Source organism: Delphinapterus leucas, chromosome 14, assembly GCF_059928025.1.
Source record: "Delphinapterus leucas isolate spDelLeu-1000000601 "Yukka" chromosome 14, BTC_Dleu_Yukka2, whole genome shotgun sequence".
Lineage (NCBI taxonomy): Eukaryota > Metazoa > Chordata > Mammalia > Artiodactyla > Monodontidae > Delphinapterus > Delphinapterus leucas.
In genome coordinates this window covers 74293251-74302389 of record NC_143142.1, presented here as the reverse complement: position 1 = coordinate 74302389, position 9139 = coordinate 74293251, and positions in this window count along the sequence as shown.

Below are 9139 nucleotides of genomic sequence, written 5' to 3'. Positions count from 1 at the left end.
CTGATTGCATATAGAGCTTTGTGTGTTCGCGATTATATTCCTCAGCTGCGTACCGCCTTAACCATATTTAAGCATCTATTGGGTATAAGGCATCACACAGCCCTCATTCTGTTCAACTGTAGTAGTCAGAATAGGAATTCTTAGAAAGGTTATATGAGAATCATTTAATTACATTTGTTCATAGCTTAATCATGGTATGTGGGAAAAACCAGGAAATTGACTTTGACTGTGGCACCTTCAATAAGCCATCAGAGTGATTTGCTTTTAGAGAGGTTTGGTACATCTTGGAGTGGTTACCCATGGAAACTGAGATTTTCTTTGACAGTGTTTTAAAGTAGTTTTGTTCAAGACTTATGGTTGCCAAGGGGGAGGGGAGAGTGGGGATATGGGATGGATTAGGAGTTTGGGATTAGCAGATGCAAACTATTATAGAGAATGGATAAACAAGGTCCTACTGTATAGCACAGGGAACTATATCCAATATCCTGGGATCAACCACAATGGAAAAGAATATGAAAAAGAATATATATACTTGTATATATACTTGTTGATTAAAAACTGATTATTTAAATGATAGTGTAATCTTGAACTGAAAACTCTTTGTTCTTATAATCATGTTATCACATCCTCCTAACTTAGATCGCTCTTTCATTTTGTATCCTTAGTAATCTATAAACTCTATAAGACATCATGTTGTTGCTTAAAGAGTGGAGACATTGTTGATTGCCTTCCAGTCTTTCATTTCAACTTTCTTCCTTCTGAACTGAGTTCCTGACTTTGGTTAGATATTCACCCCCTCACACATATAGCCCATGTGGCTTGGAAGCCGACCCCATCTTCAGCCCCTAGGATAGACCATGATTTGTCTAGGCTGGTGATTGTCAACACGTAGTCCCCAGACAAACATCATTAGCATCACCTGGAACTTGTTAGCAATGCAAATTCTTACATCCTATCCTCAGCCTACTATGTTATCTAGAAATGTTGGGCATGGGGCTCCCCAGGTGATTCTGAATCCCACTAAAGTTTGAGAACCATTGTTCCTAACCACACCTCCTAATCCCATGCTCTTTACCAGTAACTGAGTCAGTGCATGGTCTTCCCCTGTCTACTGTTAATGTTCCAAAGATGGACATGTAACCTAAGTGGACCTCATCAAATGAAGGGTGGAAATTTTATTCCAAGGTTGGAAGAGAGATTTTCTATCTCTTGTGGAACATGAGGAAGGAACCGCCATCTTAGAACTTGGAGAGAAAACTGAAGACAAAGTCAATGCAAGGTAGGGCCACAGACATTTCCAAGATGCAGAGCAGAGATGGCTTATACCTTCCTGCATCCAGCCCTACCTACCTCTAACTTACAGTTCTGTCCAATGCCAGGTTTCCCTATTGTTTCAAATTGAGTTTTTTCATTCTTGCAGCTGAAAGCATCCCATTTATTAAATTGTTCTTTTTTTTTTTTGGCTGAGTTGGGTCTTTGTTGCTGTGTGTGGGCTTTCTCTAGTTGCGGTGGGTGGGGGCTACTCTTCGTTGCAGTGCGTGGGCTTCTGTTGTTGCAGAGCACAGGCTCTAGGCCGGTGGGCTTCAGTAGTTGTGGCTCGCGGGCTCTAGAGCGCAGGCTCAGTAGTTGTGGCACACGGGCTTAGTTGCTCTGCAGCACATGGGATCTTCCCAGACCACGGCTCGAACCCGTGTCTCCTGCATTGGCAGGCTGATTCTTAACCACTGTGCCACCAGGGAAGCCTCTATTAACATTTTATAACAATTTTTTAAGCTGAAGTCTGAAATCTCCCAGGAAGTTGTATTCCTACTACCTTGCCTCTAGTATAGCGGAGCACTCAATATTTTTCTTTATTATACCAGCAAAGCAAGTTTATTTGGGAGCAGAAAACAACTGCAATTCAAGACACGCAACTATAGTAAACCACATGCAAGTCCAGCAAAGAAGGAGAAGAAACGTTTTGTTGAGGAGAAGGGAAAGTCGGGAGGGGCTGTTATAAACAAAAAGTCCAGTAGAGCAGGGGTCCGCAACCCCCAGGCCATGGACTGGTACTGGTCCATGGCCTGATAGGAACCAGGCCGCACAGCAGGAGGTGAGCGGCGGGCGACTGAGCCATTGATCCCCATCACCCTCACCACCGACTGAGCCATTGATCCCCATCACCCTCACCACCGCCTGAGCTCCGCCCCCTGTTGGATCAACATCCGCATTAGATTCTCATAGGAGCACAAACCTGTGAACAGCGCATGCGAGGGATCTAGGCTGCGTGCTCCTTATGAGAATCTAATGCCTGATGATCTGAGGTGGAGCTGAGGCGGCGATGCTAGCGCTGGGGAGCGGCTGCTAATACAGATTATCATTAGCAGAGAGGTTTGACTGCACAGAGACCATAATAAATCAATTGTTTGCAGGCTCTTATCAAAACCCTATCAGTGAGTGGCAAGTGACAATTAAGCTGCATCTGGTGGCAGGCTTTAAGTCAGAATTCGACACTTATTTTAGTCCACGCATGGCCTGCCCATTATTTTATTTACCACTTCCATCTGCGCCTCTTTCCCCGCACTGCGCACTTGTCTCAGTCACAGTTTTGGTAAGGCCACAAGCTAACCCTAGCCAAAATGGGTAAAAAAAACAAATGTTGCTGGAGAGCTTCTTTGAAAAGGGGGAAGACCCAATGATGAGACAGCAGAAGACTCTAAGGCTGCCAACAAAAAGAAAGCTGCATTTAAAAGAAAATACCAAGAGTCCTACTTAAATTACAGGTTCATTGCAACAGGTGATTCACATTCTCCAAGCCCACTTTGTACAATATGTGGCAACCAGCTATCCAACGAGACCATGAAACCTTCAAAACTGCTCATCTATCTCAGCTTTCAAAAGAGTTTGAGCATTACTTCCCAACCACAAAAGAGCCCCCGAACTGGGAAGGAATGGATCTGTGACCCATTTGTGAATAAACCTGGTGAATCGACTTTGTCCGTGCTAGAAGAGGATCAACTGCTTGAGATCGCAAATGACGGTGGCCTTAAAAGTATGTTTGAGACAACTTCAAATCTCCGCACGTTCTGGATTCAAGTCACGGCGGAATATCCTGAGATTGCCACAAAAGCACTGAAAAGCCTGCTTCCATTTCCATCATCCTATCTTTGTGAAGCAGGGTTTTCTGCAGTGACGACAACTAAAATGAGATTGCAGAGTTAGATGGACATAAGCAACACACTTCGGTGTCACTGTCTCCCATCACCCCCAAAGGGGAACATATAGTTGCAGGAAGACAAGCTCAGGGCTCCCACTGATTCTGCATTATGGTGAGTTGTATAATTACTTCATTATATATTACAGTGTAATAATAATAGAAATAAAGTGCACAATAAATGTAATGCTCTTGAATCATCCCAAAACCACCCCCTCACCACCACGCCCGGTCCGTGGAAAAATTGTCTTCCACGAAACCGGTCCCTGGTGCCAGAAAGTTTGGGGACCGCTGCACTAGACGAAACTGGGAGTTCGAAGTATAGTGGCTTTCTTTTTTTTTTTTAACATCTTTATTGGAGTATAATTGCTTTACAATCGTGTGTTACTTTCTGCTGTATAACAAAGTGAGTCAGCTATACATATACGTATATCCCCAGATCCCCTCCCTCTTGCACCTCCCTCCCACTCTCTCTATCCCACCCCTCTAGGAGGTCACAAAGCACCAAGCTGATCTCCCTGTGCTATGCGGCTGCTTCCCACTAGCTATCTATTTTACATTCGGTAGTGTATATATGTCCATGCCACTCTCTCACTTCGTCCCAGCTTACCCTTCCCCCTCCCCGTGTCCTCAAGTCCATTCTCTATGTCTGCATCTTTATTCCTGTCCTACCCCAAGATTCATCAGAACCTTTTTTTTTTTTAGATTCCATATATATGGGAGCACTCAATTATATTTGATGAGTAAATAGGAGTAAACGCTTGCATGCATGAATGGATAATCACATTCAAGAAGCAACCAGACAATGCCATTTTCATTACTCTTATCAAATACAATTGATTCGAAGTCATTATGAGGTTCCACTAATGCAAGCAAAGAACTGACACGTAACCGTAGTTTTAACACCATTTTTGCTGCAGCTAAGTGGAATCCTTTCCAGCTAGCTTAAGCAAAAATAAGGATTATCATATCGAATGCTAAAGCTACTGAAGTGTCTCATGGACTATAGATTTCATCCCCGACTCTTTGCTAACAAGAATATGTGCCTTTGGTGAGGGGAGTGTCTGGAAGTTCCCATTTCTCTATATACTAGCCAGTATTTGATATTATCATACTTCTAAATTTTTACTAGTCTGATAACTAGGAAATGGTATCCCATTGTTTTAATTTCAATTTCTCTGATTTAATTCACATTACTTGGGATAAATCTTAACATTTATTTCTTGGCAATTCAGATTTCCTCTTGGGGGAATGGCCGATTGTAATCTCCTTTTTTTTTTCTTTTTTAATTGGGATGTATGTTTTTTCTTATAGATTTCAAGGAGTTCTTCTTCTGTTCTAGATACTGATCCCTTGCCAGATTTATGCACAGAAATTATATTCTTCCCGTATGTGACATTTTCTTCCACTTTGTTTAGTGTACCTTTTGTTGAATAAAATTTTTTGTGAATTTTCAGTAGGTGAGTATATCAATATTTCTTCCTTATGAGTTGAGCTTTTGTGTTTGTTTGAAAGAAATATTTTCCTACACTGAAGTCATAAATATATTCACTTATATTTTCCTCTAAAAGATTTATAATTTTGCTTTTTCACGTGTAGATTTTTAATTCACCTGGAATTTAATTTTGTATAAAGTGGGAAGTTTGAAATAATATGGTTTTACTATATGCTTGCTGTTTTGGAGAGAGGAGAGAAAAAAACCCCTAATTCTGACCTAAATTGCTTAAAGCATTTTTTTGGTCTGGTGGGAGATTTGCATTGCTGGAGATTTGTTATTAACAAATTATTCTCTTTCCAGCATCATCTTGCCATAGGTGCCACAACTTTGAAAGAATTAAATAAAAAATCCTTTACTTATTGAGCTAGCCAGTAGCTGACAAATTTTTGTTATTGCCTCACATGTCACTGAGATTTCTTTCAGTTTCCATATTGAATACGCTCCAGCATTCCAAATGTGTGCAAAAGACTTTATCTCCAGAGAATGGAGAAATAAACTCCTAAAAGCTCTGGTTCAATTCTTCTTTAATATATAGTGGAGGGGTGCGATTATTCCCTATCTATGTTAATGTCCCCTTTCTTTACATCGAACTTTGACTCCCAATTTAAGTGTTTTGCTTAACCTCCCTTTACTGGTCTTTGTCATTTTGCATTGGGAAATCAGTATCTACAAATATTTATTCTGTGGTCAAAAATGGTTCAGGATATCACAGTTCAGATAAGAACATTTTCCTCCCCTCTCCAAACATTTCTTTCTCTCTTCTTTTGCTTTCTGTTCTCCTGCCTCCTATGTCTTCCCTTTGTTCCCCCGTCTTAACTTTACCTTGAATTTGTCAAAGGAATGAAAGATAATGTTTTGTCCCAATGGAAGTATAAAGGGTCATATTATGACTGACCTTTTCATATATGAAGAAAAGTTAAACAGTTCTGTTTTATGGTGAACAACATATCTTCTTTCAAGTGTCAGGCCTAATTTTACATTTACCAAGATGTAATTTACATTTTACAAAAATCTCACATTTTGGTGAAATTCCAAATTTAAAATTATATATTAAAGGTTGGAATGGAGTCAATTAGTCTATTTAAACATCACAGGACCAAGAAAAGTATCTTCACATACACTGACTGCTTAAGACAAATATTATTTGATAGCTTATGGATCCCTAACCCACACGTGACATATTAACACATAGACAACCGATGTCGACACATACTGTGCCAAATATAGCATCATTCTCCCTTCTCTGTCCTAACCTAAACTGCATCCAAGGCAATTCTTACCTATATTTTACTCATTGACCAAAAGGTAACCATGAAGAAATTAAATTGCAAATTTAAATGTAATTGGCAAATTCTTTAGCACTAACTACTATAGCATTTGTGATACAATTAAAATAGACCAAATTAGTCATATTAGCCCTGCTCTTTCCATCTGCGGCATGACTCTGAGGCTATGCATAAACGATCTGCTACTTACCTAAAAGATGTTGGGCAGCTTACATTACTATGAGGTCACGAGTCCTTCAGTGTTCACTGTTCAAACCTGACGGCAACTTGGGTGTGTTTTCTTACCTTGAGGAGAAAATAAGAGATGGGAAGAAGTGACGGACTGTGTTTCTTGATGAATGCAACCGTGATGTGACTGATTTAATGGGGCTGAGTTAGGCTTCTCTTTGCTATCAGTGGAAAAGGGAAAAGATGTCAGCAGAATAGTTCACGTTTATTGAGACCTTACTGGCTTCCAGGCAGTGAATTCTTTCTAAAATGGAAAATTTTAAATGGCATAGGTACTGTTATTAATCTCCCTTATCTAGATGTGGAAACCAAGCTTTAGAGAGGCTAAACACCTTGCCCAAGACCACACGTTGGGAAAACCAGGGGTCACCCCCCAGTCAGTTGACTCCAAAGCCTTTGTGCTTCATCACTGGTTTATAACTGGCGAAAACTTGGAGAAGAGCTTTTAAGATGTCCAACGTGTTATTTTAGGGGAGGCAGTCAAGTATGTTAAGAGGACTGTTTCTTATACATGAAACAGCTAGCAGCAGAGTAAATGAAAACATTGGGTTAATTTCCTCTTAAATGAGTGAATGTATATTTACCATCCAGAACAGTGCCTGATACATAGTAGCACTCAATGCATGTGAGCTATGGTACCAGTTAGGATTGCAGGTAACAAAACCTGGAAACAATGGCTTAAATGAGTGAGAGTCTTATCTCAGAAGATAGAAGTCTGGAGATAGGCAGAACTCCCCTGCCAGAGGGGCTCAAGAAAATTGCTAAAGGTGGGGTTCCTCTGGCTTCCTGGGCCATCATTCTTGATGGTCACAAGATGGCTGCTGCCCTCCGTCATTGCATACACATTTCAGGCAGAAGGAAGGACAAACAGGGAAAAGAAAAGCCTTCATCTCATGAGGTTTTATCTTTTTACTTGGTAAGTGACTCCTTCCTCAAATATTTCTACCTACCTCTCATTAGATGCCCAGCAGGCTGGAGAAACAAGTATTTCAATACGCTGTTGTATAAAATAAGCTACAAGGATATACTGCACAACACAGAGAATATAGCCAATATTTTATAATAACTGTAAATGAAGTATAACCTTTAAAAAATGTGAATACTATACAGTATTGTACACCTGTAACTTATGTAATACTGTATATCAACCATACTACAATAAGAACATTTTTTAAATAAAATAAATAAGCTAATATGTGCAGAGCGCTTAGTGCAGTTTCTGGCATATAGTAAGCATTCATTAAGTATTTGCCATAAAGATAAACGTTAATATTTCTGTGACATTTATTGATTTTTCACTCTATGCAAGGCATAGAGTTAGTTCCCACAGAGATGAAAGAATTGGAGGTAAACTGATTAAATCCTATGAATTGAAAACCCTGAAGAGACTGGAGCAATGACCCACAGGTACTATACAGACACTAAATGTTTGTTTGTTCCTGCTGTTGCTGAGGTGGTAATGAGGAGTGTACTTTCATTTAGTTACATCTGGAGACTGAAGAATGGGGAGCTATAAATCCATATTCAACTTAAAGGTTTGATTTGAGCACTAGAAAGAGATTTAATAGTAATGGCCCATGAATCTGGAGGTAAGTTGGGAGGCCAATGAAAAATAAGTTAAAATAATGTGGGCATGCAGCTCCTAGGGCTAATGTGGTACTCAGCCCACATTAAGAGCTAATGAGGAGAGGGGTCAAGATGGAGGAATAAGAGGACGGGCAGTTCACCTCTCCCCACAAGTACATCAAGAATACATCTACAGGGACTTCCCTGGTGGCACAGTGGTTGAGAGTCCGCCTGCCGATGCAGGGAACACGGGTTCGTGCCCCAGTCCGGGAAGATCCCATATGCCGCGGAGTGGCTGGGCCCGTGGGCCATGGTCGCTGAGCCTGCGCGTCCGGAGCCTGTGCTCCGCAACGGGAGAGGCCACAACAGTGAGAGGCCCGCGTACTGCAAAAAGAAAAAAAAGAGAATACATCTACAGGGACTTCCCTGGTGGTCCAGTGGTTAGGACTCCAAGCTTCTACTGCAGGGGTTGTGGGTTCGTTCCCTGGTTAGGGAACTAAGATCCCACATGCTGCACACGGCTCGGCCCAAAAAAAAAGGAAGAAAAAAGAAATCTACAAATGGAACAATTCGCACAGAGCACCTGCTGAACTCTAGAAGAGCTAATGAAATAAGCTATTTAAATCATACTGCTTATTCTCAGATTTGAAAAAAAAATTCAGTAAGACATTTATGAAAAACAAAACTCTGGATGATCATTAATATTTTGACAATATTTTTTCTAGGTAAGGCAAAGGAGATTCCCTTTTAAAATGCAGAACTTATTTGTTGAATCAAAGACCAATACTATCTCAAATGTCCAGGTTCTATTTCTCCCTCCCTTCACAGCACATTATTCCTCTTATCAAAACTAAACTCAGTTTCATTTGAATGCCTTATCGCTATGGTTTCAAAATTTGGAAAGCTCTTGGGATTAGATTTTGAGAACGGTAAATGTTGAGTGATAAACTCACACCTGATTCAACACCAACAAAAAGACCTTAGGTTTCTCCGGGCCTGTGGATTGCTGGTTCCCAGTCTGAAATGCCCTAACACACGTTGGTGGAGCTCAGGGGCTAGGACCATTAGTATTCGTGATTATGCCTTGTTTCTGGAAAGACATGATTCTGCAAAGTCCACCTAATGAAAACCAGCTACTGAACAATGGGTATCACATCAAAAGGAATGCCTTTCTTCTACCTAATACTGAAAAGGTTTATTATAGTCAGGGAGGATTGATGTGGTGGGTCCACAGGTGTCAGGGCTCGAGAATTCTTTTTTATTTTAAATAAAGTATTTTTTTAACCTCTTTACTGGAGTATAATTGCTTTACAATGGTGTGTTAGTTTCTGCTTTATAACAAAGTGAATCAGCTATATGTATACATAT